The sequence below is a fragment of the Sipha flava genome, unplaced genomic scaffold, assembly GCF_003268045.1.
Source record: "Sipha flava isolate LNK unplaced genomic scaffold, YSA_version1 227_pilon_pilon, whole genome shotgun sequence".
Classification (NCBI taxonomy): domain Eukaryota; kingdom Metazoa; phylum Arthropoda; class Insecta; order Hemiptera; family Aphididae; genus Sipha; species Sipha flava.
In genome coordinates, this window is record NW_020272863.1 from 108,850 (window position 1) to 121,021 (window position 12,172).

At 32.8% G+C, this 12,172-nt stretch overlaps 1 protein-coding gene and 1 non-coding gene across 2 annotated transcripts in view; one reads left to right on the plus strand and one right to left on the minus strand.

The window, feature by feature from the left end:
- LOC112683477 (zinc finger protein 541-like) overlaps positions 1 to 12,172 on the minus strand; it is a gene marked incomplete at its 3' end in the record, with an annotated part of 248,287 nt that overhangs the window by 80,049 nt on the left and 156,066 nt on the right. The gene's annotated exons all lie outside the window — the stretch shown is intronic.
- Trnak-cuu lies at positions 1,881 to 1,953 on the plus strand. Its single transcript has one exon. It is a non-coding gene; the product is annotated as a tRNA-Lys (tRNA).

The following is a 12,172-nucleotide window of genomic DNA, read 5'->3' on the forward strand; positions in this document are numbered from 1 at the left end:
TGAACCGAAGTGTACCAATAAATAATTATAATAATAATAACAAAAAAATATTGTACGACAGTGTATGTTGACGGATTGATATCGAATCGACTCGTCAGTGGTATTGATCCCTTTACTCAAGTATGGTGACTGTCATAGTGAATTATAGGGGATGAGTGGGTACTAGGTAAAGGGTAGGTGACATATGATTTGATATGCATAGTCCATATGTATGCATTATGAAATTATAAAATATGATAGAAGCAACATGGTATGATCGAAACTTGAAACTATTTAACATAATTATATAAAAACGCTTCGGTTACGACACGCCTACGGCGATACAAGCCGTAATCCGTGATAGCGATGCAAATTAATATAAGTAGAACCTATCCTAGAAAAAACAGAAATAACGCTACCGTACCTGCTGTATTTTTTGTAGTTTAGCACCACTATTCGTCACATTACTCAAGATACGTCATAAGTCGTGCACGGTAAGTTATTGACAACTATATTAATTAATAATAATAGTATTAGTCAGTAATATTTGTAAAATTATTCAAAAATCGTATTTTTCTTTTACCTTCAAAACAAAAATTTTCCATTATACTTTTTGAAATGCGTATATTTAGTCTAATTGCATGTACTACGTGTAAATTCAACTATAAAATTCATATAAGAGATTTCATATGAAGAAATTATCGATGAATTCACCAGATTTAAAGCGAGAATAGTAAACTAAAAAGTATAAATTTTATTCTTAAAAAAATAAAAATTAGTAAAATTGAAGGTTAAAAAAAAGTATCATTAGGTACATCAAATTTTTAGTTGGCAAGAAAAGGTTTTTTTTCTCTAAATTTGTCTGGGGTACTAACAAGTGCTCTTATATCACTTTTCGGAATGAACACATTCAAATTTTAAACAAATTTAATTTTATTTGAACCAGCCAAGAACGCGGTTCAATTATAACACGAATTCGAACGACTTTTTGAATATGTTTTTATTATTATAAAATTATTTATTTATATTTTTTTGGATATAAAGGAAATACTTAATTATATTTTACTATAGTATAATAATTAATAACAAACAGTAGTAAAATATAATAATAAATAAAACCTAATAAATAGTGATTTAGTTCTAAAAAAGTATTTTTTGACTTTGTAAACAGTAAGTAAATTTGTAAGTACGCGAAAGAATTTACGAAAGTTAACGCGAAAGAATAAGTGGGGTTAGTTCCTACTTCCCTCAATTTTTTTGTCCATGAAACATAAGACAAACTATAAAATAAAGATCCGAAATTAAAATCAATAAAATACGAGTACATCTTACAAGTACAATTTATTTAAGTGACTCGCAGTAGTGTAACAGCTTATTTAACTATATTCTGCGCAATAAATTAAAAATAGATGTGTGAAAAGCAATTGAAAATAATAATCGTTCCTAATAAATGTGATTTTAAGAAAATATCTTAAGTATTTTGGATTTTTGTAGAAAAAAAGGATAACATTGTTTATAGCTTTGAAGTTTATAGTGTACCTGTATACCCGCTTATCACAAATTATAATTATACTCATCAACGAAAAAAAATTGAGGAATCGTAATACAACACAGCTAATGTAAATTATTTATATTTATATAAATATATTAAAATTATATTTTATTTATATTAATTATATTTTTATTTTAGGTCCATAATATTATTTGATACATAGGGATTTTTTAGTAACATTAAATGAGTAATGAACGTGTTTGTTTTTTTCACTATTTCAATTAGCGTTCTACGTACTGGTAGTACCATGTAAGCATAGGTGTGTGTAATTGATCAAATAGTAAAATCGTCAAAACATCACGTGTACATCTACGGATTAAGTGGCAACGATTCATTTTATTTTTCAACTGCCCGGCTAGCTCAGTCGGTAGAGCACGAGACTCTTAATCTCGGGGTCGTGGGTTCGAGCCCCACGTTGGGCGATTAAAATTTTTTAGTAATTTTTGGCAATTTTTTTTCGATTTTTCTCTCAGATTCCCTTTCTCCGTCCGGATGACGCGCGGATGAACAAAACGGGGGAAATGAACCCGTCCGCTACACGCATATATTTTATCAACCTCGAGGCCGAGATCGATAAAACGGATTTAAGCGGATAAACGGATACGCGTGGTTGATAGAGAAAGAGGAGAGGAAAAATACCGCTATAGAAAATAATAATTACGTCGTCGTCGGACGAAATCACATTTACGCTCCGGTACTCTACGAGAAAAGGGCCGCCCGGCACGAGCGTGTGAGAGCGCGCCTTGTACGTATATGTACCTATATTAAATACAATGTATGTACGCACATTGTGTACATAAGGTTTGCGCGTACAGCTTCTTTTTGTGTACAAAATATATTATTTTATTTTTTCACCGCGTTTCGGCTTGATAAAATAATACGGAAGAAAATACGATACATAATGACAATAACAAAATAATAATAATAATAATAATAATAATAATACCCTTTTTGTTAGGGCCGCGATCGGTATTGCCGTAATCATTTCCGAGTACACACATTGTACCGTATTACGTGTGCGTGTGTGCGTGGAATACGCTCTGGGTCGTTCAGGGTGTCGACGGTGCGGGTGAAAGCTTAAATTACGGCACAACGGCGTCTCCGTACGGTTATTATTATCGGCACGACGGGTCTGGGGTCGCTTTGCAAAAAAATAAAATAACGGCGACTGATGTGAGAGAATAACATACATGAGAATGTCGGCGGAAGCGTTTTCGCGGGCGGGATCCGAGACGTAGGAAGGGGGATGAGATCGGTTTTGTACGGGTCTCGTCGTAAACGCAAACGGCAAATTGTTCACAGCTGCGTGGCGTATTTTAGGTGGGCGTAGGGGCGATTGTCTCCCCCTGAATCCGTATTTAAGGAAACGATTATATGTACGAGACACACATTTCAATTTTTTTTAATGTGGATCATTTTATAACGAAATCGAATTACGTGTGGCTGTGAATACTGAATTGGGCTTTTTCTCGGGTTAAACACACAGACAGGTGTTAAAAAAGATTAGATTAAAAAAAAAAAACACAAATACTATGGATTCACTTGATTTAAATATTATCAAAAATTTTACTAGTAAATTTTGAGTCTGAATTAAAGAAAAATGGTCGAGTCGCTCCCCCCCCGAGAAGTAAGTCAAAATCTGCGCCTGCGCAGCGGCGTGGCGAACTCGATTATTCTTGGAGACGCGTATGTTTTTCAACAGCTACCCGCCTGCCGTGGACCATACCGAACAAAATGATTGCGTATAAAAATCGGAACAACGTACCTCAGTAATATTATTGTTAATGTATTGCTCAACCATAGCACGTGTACTCGTTGACTTGTTATCAGCCACTGATTACTGAACGGCACTCACTTCATCCTAGCACTAATATTCAAATATCTTTTTGTGCGTTATTTTCCTACGTTCAATACGTAGCTGAATCGTGACCAATTTAATTTAACTTAATTTAACTGAATCGTTAACTACCCATTCAAAATATTTGAAAAGTGATCGCCTCTACGATGTACCGGTTGCGGTACATCCAGTGGCGTATTTGAGGAGGAAGGCGATCGCCTATGTATTCGAGAACATAAACATAAATATAAAAAAAATATTGTATTTATCTAGGGGATAATTCTCTTAAATTTAGTATCCCCCCATACAATTAAGTCAAATACGCCACTGGGTACATCTGCATTACGTAGTAACCACGCTGTCACGTTGAGACATGTTCTGGATACAGCCCCCGATCGGACTTGAACTTTGGTTATACATGAGATAATGGAAATAGTTATAATTTATTGCAAAAACCCTGTTAGGAATATTCGTTTTGTTCCGGAGTTTTATATCTATTTTCCCCGGGTACGGTGTTTGATACGCTCAATGTTTATTGTATCAGGGGCATGCCTAGAATTTCAGTGTGGGGGTTCAATGTTTTTACTACCCCGTAACTATTTAAAATGTATTTATATTACAAGATAATAATTTTGATAATAATTAATTTCACAGTACAATGGATTGTATAAATAACCGAGAAAATATTTATGATATTAAACTTAAATTGTTTTTAAATGTTTGCATGGCAATATTTTTTTTCTAAACTCGTTTATATTTCGATGGAAGTTTGGGTATTAAGCCCAAGGACGCCTCTAGTAATAACATATGAATATACGTGACTGCGATACAGTAGATTAAATATACGAAGTATTACATGTATGTATATACGTATAATAAATATATTTATTCAATGACCATAGGCAACAAAAATAATTCGATTTTTTTTTCTTTTTCATTTTCGATTCTTAAGTGTATGGAATTCTAACCCATCCTCTCGTAATTTTTTCCGAACCTTTCATAAATATTAATTTTTTATAGTATAATAACTAAAACGTCAATAAGTTGCTTTTATAATTTTAAATATAATTACAAAAAAAAAAAAAAAGCTTTGTTTAACTTAGACATATGCAATTTAATTAAAACCGATTTTTGTTATACATTTTTTGTAAATTTTTTTAATTTTATGTGAAGAAAACGTAATTTTTATAGACTATCTCAAAGATAAAATGTTGTCTGTACGTATATTTACAAGAGAGGATATTTTGAAAGAAACTTCAAGTATTTTTCGTATGTTAGATTGTGCATCGATCGCGGAAAATGTACGTTGTAATATCGTGAAAATGTAATATTTATTGTCTCTGCGTTTAGAGACGAATCACGGGCGCTTGTTTCAAACCGGCATGTTCAAAACGCGGTCGGAAAACGCCGCCGGTCATCGTCGTAGTCGTCACCGCCGACATCCGTTTATCTATACATCCCTGCACCTATTTATACGCACACATACGTGTACTATACAAGCCCTCGAAGCCGAAGGACGACAAGGGTTTAATTGAATGCGTGCGTACGCCTGTCGTAAGTCTTTGCAACTATACCCGTCCAACACGCGTCTACGTATAAATATAACATGTACACTATGGGCGAGGATGTTGCCGACGAAATGGGTTGTACACCAGGTTTAACGACAAATTGCGAAAGAAAAAAAAACAACGACAAACGAATATTTGGTCCTGTGCGAATCTTAATTATCGTCTATTACAATTCTGTATGCCACACACATATACACACGCACGCACACACACACACACACACACACACACACACACAAACACACACATACACATGTGTATGTGTAAACGAGCTTGCGTGTAATATGTATATAATTCCGGGCATTTCTTATACATATATATATATATATATATATATTTACGCCACTGAATTTATCCTGGTTTGCTTCTGCACGTACGTGGATACAAGACAATATAAAATTATTTTTGTTCCGCATACAAACAAATAATGTATGCAATACGTAAATAATCAAAATCATGTTTAACGAACAATTTCTACACAACGAATTTGTGTTATGTTTTATATGATTTAATGTTAAATCGTATTACAATACATTTTATACTTTTGTTCCGTTACATAGAGGAGTACATATTAGTAATAATCTGATAGGTAAAAAAATGAACGAGCAATGATACGGACAAACATCACTATGTATCTGTACCAGCCTACTATTTTTATAATTATTCATTATTTGATTGTTAAACTGTAAAACATTATTGTAAATGTATTGTTTTATATATGATATTTTCGATCATAAGGATGCGATCATCACAATTTTGGGAAGTTTTCTGTCAGGAAATGGTACTTAGTTGGTGCTTTATGCATTTTCTTAATAATTGGAAACTATAATAATAAAGAAAATATTATTAGAAATAATTTCAATCAAGATCGAATTTTGAATTGATTGAAATAGCTTAAAAAATTCAGAACTCATGTAATAGTAATTTTTCATTTATTTTAATTGGATTATTTTATCATTCGAATAGTTATTGAATAATTGAATTGAATCGATTAGTCGAATAATCGAATCATTCAATTATTGCATTCGATTTTTCCCATCACTAATATCGACCGTTTTCAAACTGATCCACCGCCAAACTAGTTCATTCATAATAGTTTTTTCAAACATCAATGGTTTCAATTTTAAAAGATTAACATAGCGATATCGAACACCCGTCTTTATTTTTTTTTGGATTATTATTACACATTTTATTACATTTATTTCTTGCACGCATTTCATACGGTAAAAACTAGTTTTAAAGTGAAAGGAATAGTATTTTTTTTAAAACGAAATTTTAATTTTACGATTTTTTTCTCTTAAAAAACCGCCAAGTTCGTCGGATAAAGATTCAACTGCTGCGTGTTCTTCGTAACAGAGAGTGTAGTCCCTGTAGTAGACGGCTGCCTACGACGACGTGCGTCGTTTCGATTAATAGCCACCGCACTGGTAATATTATTATTATTACGTAACGCCTTTTGCTGATTGATGAATGGATAACAAATCCGTGCTATCGGCGTGCGAACGAACGGCGGGCGTGGGCGTAATAACAATATTATTATTATAACGCGACGTCGAAATTTATTGGCTTACATTACCCGCGTCGGAGCCGTATTGTATTGCACGCGCGAAAGATAGCTGGTATACATTTTATAAAGGTGCGCGTGCGTACGGTTATAATACAGTAAAGGTGTATATTATAATATATACGTGTATATATGTATGATGACGTAGAGAGACGAGGAAGATTTGTTTATTTCGGACGAACCCGCGTCGTGTTTTGGCGGAGTGTTAAATTTCGTTACATAAATCACGACGTATGGCTTCCTCTTCTTTTGATTATCGTTAAACTGTATGTAATATATGTACAAACAAACTAAAACACGTACAGAGTATATAATAATATATATTATTAATGGTCGCTGGTAATTCACACACCCACACACACACACACACACACACACACACATATATATATAAAGGTTTTCGATTAAATAGTTCTTTATCATTTAAGTTTTTATGTTTTATGTGATATGCGATAAATTGATTTCAAGTTTTTATCGTTATATTAAATATATCATCTGTTAAGTAATGCTAACCGATTTACCGTACAGCGTTTGCTCCTCCGCAATGTTTATAATTTTATCATAGAACTCACACGTCCTTATTTTTAAGGATTAAATAAATAAATAAACAAATAGTTTATGTATAGAAATAAATAAATGTTTAGCCTAGGGTATTATTATATTTTTAAAGTAAGACCGGTTTTGAATTAAAAATTCATCGTCAATTATAAAGCAAGTAAATAAAGAAGCGATTTTAGTAGGCCGTAACGCAATAGTGCCCAGTGTTAGATTTGTAGACGTGTATGCACAATATTTTACAACCTATGAATCGAATTGAATCACTGAGAGTTTAGTAATACATTAAAAGTAACTACTATACAGTTATGACTGGCCATTATTTAAAAATCAAAAGTTAGTATTGTAACCTTTTTAGCTTAAAATTCCATTGGGCAGGCAGTGAAATTGTTGGGGTTCTTACTTTTTTTTCTTATATTTTATATCCAAGGAACGATAAGTAACGGAATTTTCAATTAAAAGTTTGGAAAAAAAACTAATATTTATTATTTAAGCTCCATGGTAATATAGTGGTTTATTAAAAGTTAGAAGCTTTAACAGCCTATCAGTATTACGCGTATGTGGTGAACTTTGTGTATAGTATGGAGTGCAACATACGCAAAATACGGTGAATTCAATATACTTAATTTTATTTTTAATGGAAAAACGGTATTCAAGACCTGTCCTCCATCTATCTCTGTCTCCCGCTGCTTCTCTTCATTGCACTCCACCGCTCCCATAACACTAGCTATACAGCCCTCTCACATTTAACGAAGTCTTACTATTTTAACATTCTACTGTTCTACACACAGTATGAAACACGGTCAGCTAATATTGTTAACAAACCAATATGCAACTATACCACGATCATGTAGGATCTATATTATGTTTTTCAGTAGTGAATGATGATTGGTGGCGTAACGTATGATTTTTTGTCTTTCAGTGGCGTACATTACAAATACAAATAACTATATAAATAAATGTTTGTGAATACTTATGTTTAGAGATAGTTGAATATGATTTATGATAATATGATTTCTAGAAATGATTTTGAAAATTTGATATGTTTACCATGCAAATAATTATGAACTGGTTAAGGTTCCGGGTTGATGTAGGATAGTTGTAATGAATTGGTGATATGAACAAGGCCGTCATCAGAGAAGGGGGAACAGGATCATTTTTTCTCTGGCCTCTGTCTAGAAAAGTTAGAAGACGGGCCCTTTATAGTCTAGATTGTTTTGAAATACTCAGTATTATTCATTAGAGATTATTGATATTAATAAATTATTTCTAAACTATTTTTTTTTTATAAATTATTAATATATTTAACTGAATATGATTAACTTAAATTTATATTAAAGTGGTATTATACAAACTACATTTTCAATTTTTTTGATTTCTAAATAGTTATAACTGTAATATATGTATATGATTACAGTCAGAGTGTAAAGAATTTAAAAACAATGCAAATTTACGTAGACTTTTATTATTGCAAGTATCGTCGACGCGACAACATCCAAGTTCTTATTTCTATGATTTTTTATAAATGATCTAATTAAATTTTTATTAAATGTGAGTAACTGGTAGATGTTGAAAAGTTATTAAAACTGTAGTTCAGTGTGTATCAATGCATTCAAATGATCTTGATTGGTTGCTGTTTGGAAAATATGTTTACCAACGTTTTACAAAATTGGTGTGTAATTTTTTATCATACTCGTATATTATTGTGATTATTGAGAGGTCTCCAAATTGATATGTCACAGGCTCTAAAAATACTTAGGACGGCTCTGATTGTAAAGACGTACTCATTGATTTACCCATTTACAGACCTGTATCTACATTATAAACTATTGGCTGGGCATTTGTAATCATTTCAATAGTAGTGTGGAACGCCAATTGCTTTTTGTTTTTTTTTTTGTGTGTAATCCATCGTCAATAATTGGTAAACGTCTAACGCTGATTACGGACATATTTCGGGTCGTGTTTTTGCGCTGTATACGTTCCGATCGCCCTATTCTACATCGATGAGCTCGTTTCCTTTGTCGTGGAATCCGCTCCATGCAATAATACTAATGAAATTCTTCTCGTTCTTTGTTTCACTTTATGTTTGATGGATAATTGTTTTCCACGTACTTACCGTCCGTATTCTGTATCAAAGTTTTTTTTAGGAACTTCTATTTTTGTACTCGCATTGAAGATTTTTCTTATTATTACAATCAGGGGTGTGAGCTGGGATTGGTTTTGGGGGTTCAAACCATCCCCGAATAGACTTTCATAATTATTTAACCTTATTTTTTCTATAAAATAAAAACATATATTATATTATATTACACACTCCCATTGATTTAGTTATAATTTTTTCTTCTTACATACAAGTGTAAACTTATGAAGTTATAATTTAAGAAGGTTAACTGTTAAAATATGTTTTTAATATTCAACAGTAAAATACATTAAAGTATTTTTTTTATTTATATATTTATACAGGTTATATGAAGTTATTTTAATGATCTTCCTGAAAATTTTATAATAACGTAAAAAAATTAAAACCACCTCCAAAACGAAATCTTAAGCATGCCCTTGTTTACAATATTCTTGCTGTTTGATTCTAAATTATTCTTATTATTCTTCCTTATTCTTTTAATATAATGGTAATAGTATTACAACAATTTTTTATTTTCATAATTTAACCGTAAGAGTACTATGGTTAGTTATCTCGTATTATTATGTAATATACAATATATTTTATTCTATTGAATCGTTTAAAAGAAATTCGCACAAAAAACTTTCGGCTTTTACTATTGTTTTACAAAAAAAAAAATCAGAATTTTTCTATATTCGATTATAAATATGGAAAACATACAAAATATGTATAGTTTAAGTTGGTAATAGTTTATTTATTAATTTTTCGCTCGAGGACTTTTTTTGTTTTCGAAAAGCCGTAGAGTAAAACTATATATATATATATATATATATATATATATCCCGCATCACTATGTCCTCGTTGCAAACGAATAACAAAATATTACATTATTGTTCACCGTTGTGATCTCAATACGGAAATTATTCATATGCCGTGATGATATTTTTTTGTTTCTTATTGTCGTGACTTTTCCGAAATAAAATTTCACTTAAACTGGATCAGGGAATTCAACTCTCGAAATGCCACGTGTGATATTTACGCACGCGTTTTATAATAGTAAGTACACGCATATATATATTATAAGTATAACACTGCGTCCGCGAGGTAAATGATAATTTACGGAGCAACTTATCACAGCAAATCTCCGCTTTTCGTCGACTACTTTGCGTTTTAATACCCGACGACGACGATGACGACGACGACGACGATGACGACGACGACTATGCGCAAAGACGGCTCTATATATACACTAAAATCCTGCCCATCAACACGACCCCCGCCGACCCTTTGTATATAAATGTGTATAAATGTGTATATAAACATAAACGCCGCCCAGACTATTCCTATATATAGCAAAATATAATCTCGGGAAATCCCTGTTTTGTAAAATCCTCAGATTTATTCTGTTAAAAAAAAAATATAACCAAACACACCTCTAGGGGTTTTACCTACGTATTTTTTCGCTTTTTCTTCTATTCCATCAATTCTTTTTTAAAACTTGGTAAATACCTTGTACCATACATATTTCCTTTATTTATTATTATTATTAATTTTGATTTTTTTGTTTTTCCACTGTCGTACGTCCAAGACGATTACATTGCGATTGCACCACTGTATAAGTTAGTGCATACTGTCTACCCAGCACAAACACAAGACCACGAATACGCCCCTCCACAGAAACCTCATTTTAACAATAAAACATGACGTCGTGCTGCCAAGTTAAATAATAACTTTATTCTTGCCACAACAATGATAATTTATTACGCCTGCGACGTTGTTTATTATTTTTGTTATTATTATTATCACTATTATTTTTGTATCGCAAAACGCGTTACTTACGTGAGCGCGACCGAGAGAATCCACGAATTTTCCGCAAGAGTTGTTCGTTTGATGCGGGACTTGATTTTGTCGTATTGGAGAAAGTTTCGAAAATAAATACTACTACTCGTAACTGGGATGACCCGACGATGAGGAGGAAATGGTGAGGAGCGACAACTCGGTGGCAGTTGTTCGTCAAAGTTTATTTTGCTATTCCGAAAACTCGAACTGAAAACCGTCGATGTCGGTGTCGGTGTGTTACACAGTATATATACGTGATATTTTCACACATAAATTTAGTAGTCGTACAAAACCGTCCACTGCGTCTCGGCCAACTTTATTCCTCTACTTCTTTTGCTTCCTTCGCCACCGTCTTTATCATTTTCCGCTGTAAATGCTCCTGCAGTAGGTTTTTACGCGTACGTATAAATACACTTACGTGCAACAGACACGCCGAGCACGCTAACCCGTTCACACCGACGAATGTATATTTTTGCGTTTATATATAGACACGTATTATTATTCTTTTTGACGCACATGCGAGGACCCGCAAGGGACTCTCGCACGCAGTTATGTACACGTCAAAACCGATCTACATAAAGATTGTACATAGGTACCTGCGTATTCCTTATTATGCACTTGTACATTACGCGTGTGTCCTACGTCAGACGACGATGGGAATAATTGCTTTTTCGCCACCGCATAATATTGTTACCTACTACTAATAAGTAAACGTAGTCGTTATTGTTTTAGCTCCGTGTGTTTGTGATCATCCATCATTATATGTGTTGTTCGTCGTGATATATATTATCCGTACGTCATAAAAGTGGCGTGTTGAACTTATTTTTGGTGAGGAGTAAAATATATACAAGGTATCCACCCCCTACCCTCTAATTTATTCTAACGACATTTCCAACATAACAAAAAAATGTGGTAAGAGCATCCGCTTACCCCGTCGGCTCATATTATAATATATAAATTTATTTTCGCATTTATTGCAGGAACGTAAATAGATATTTTGTCGCATGGAGACCACCCACACACCAAACATTTTGATGGATTAATTGCACCAAAATAATACATTTGCCACTGTACTGCATCGTAATACTATCGGTACACATTTTTGTTGTTTTATTTTTGTTATTACCGTCGTATAATCATTAACATCGGTTGATTAGGT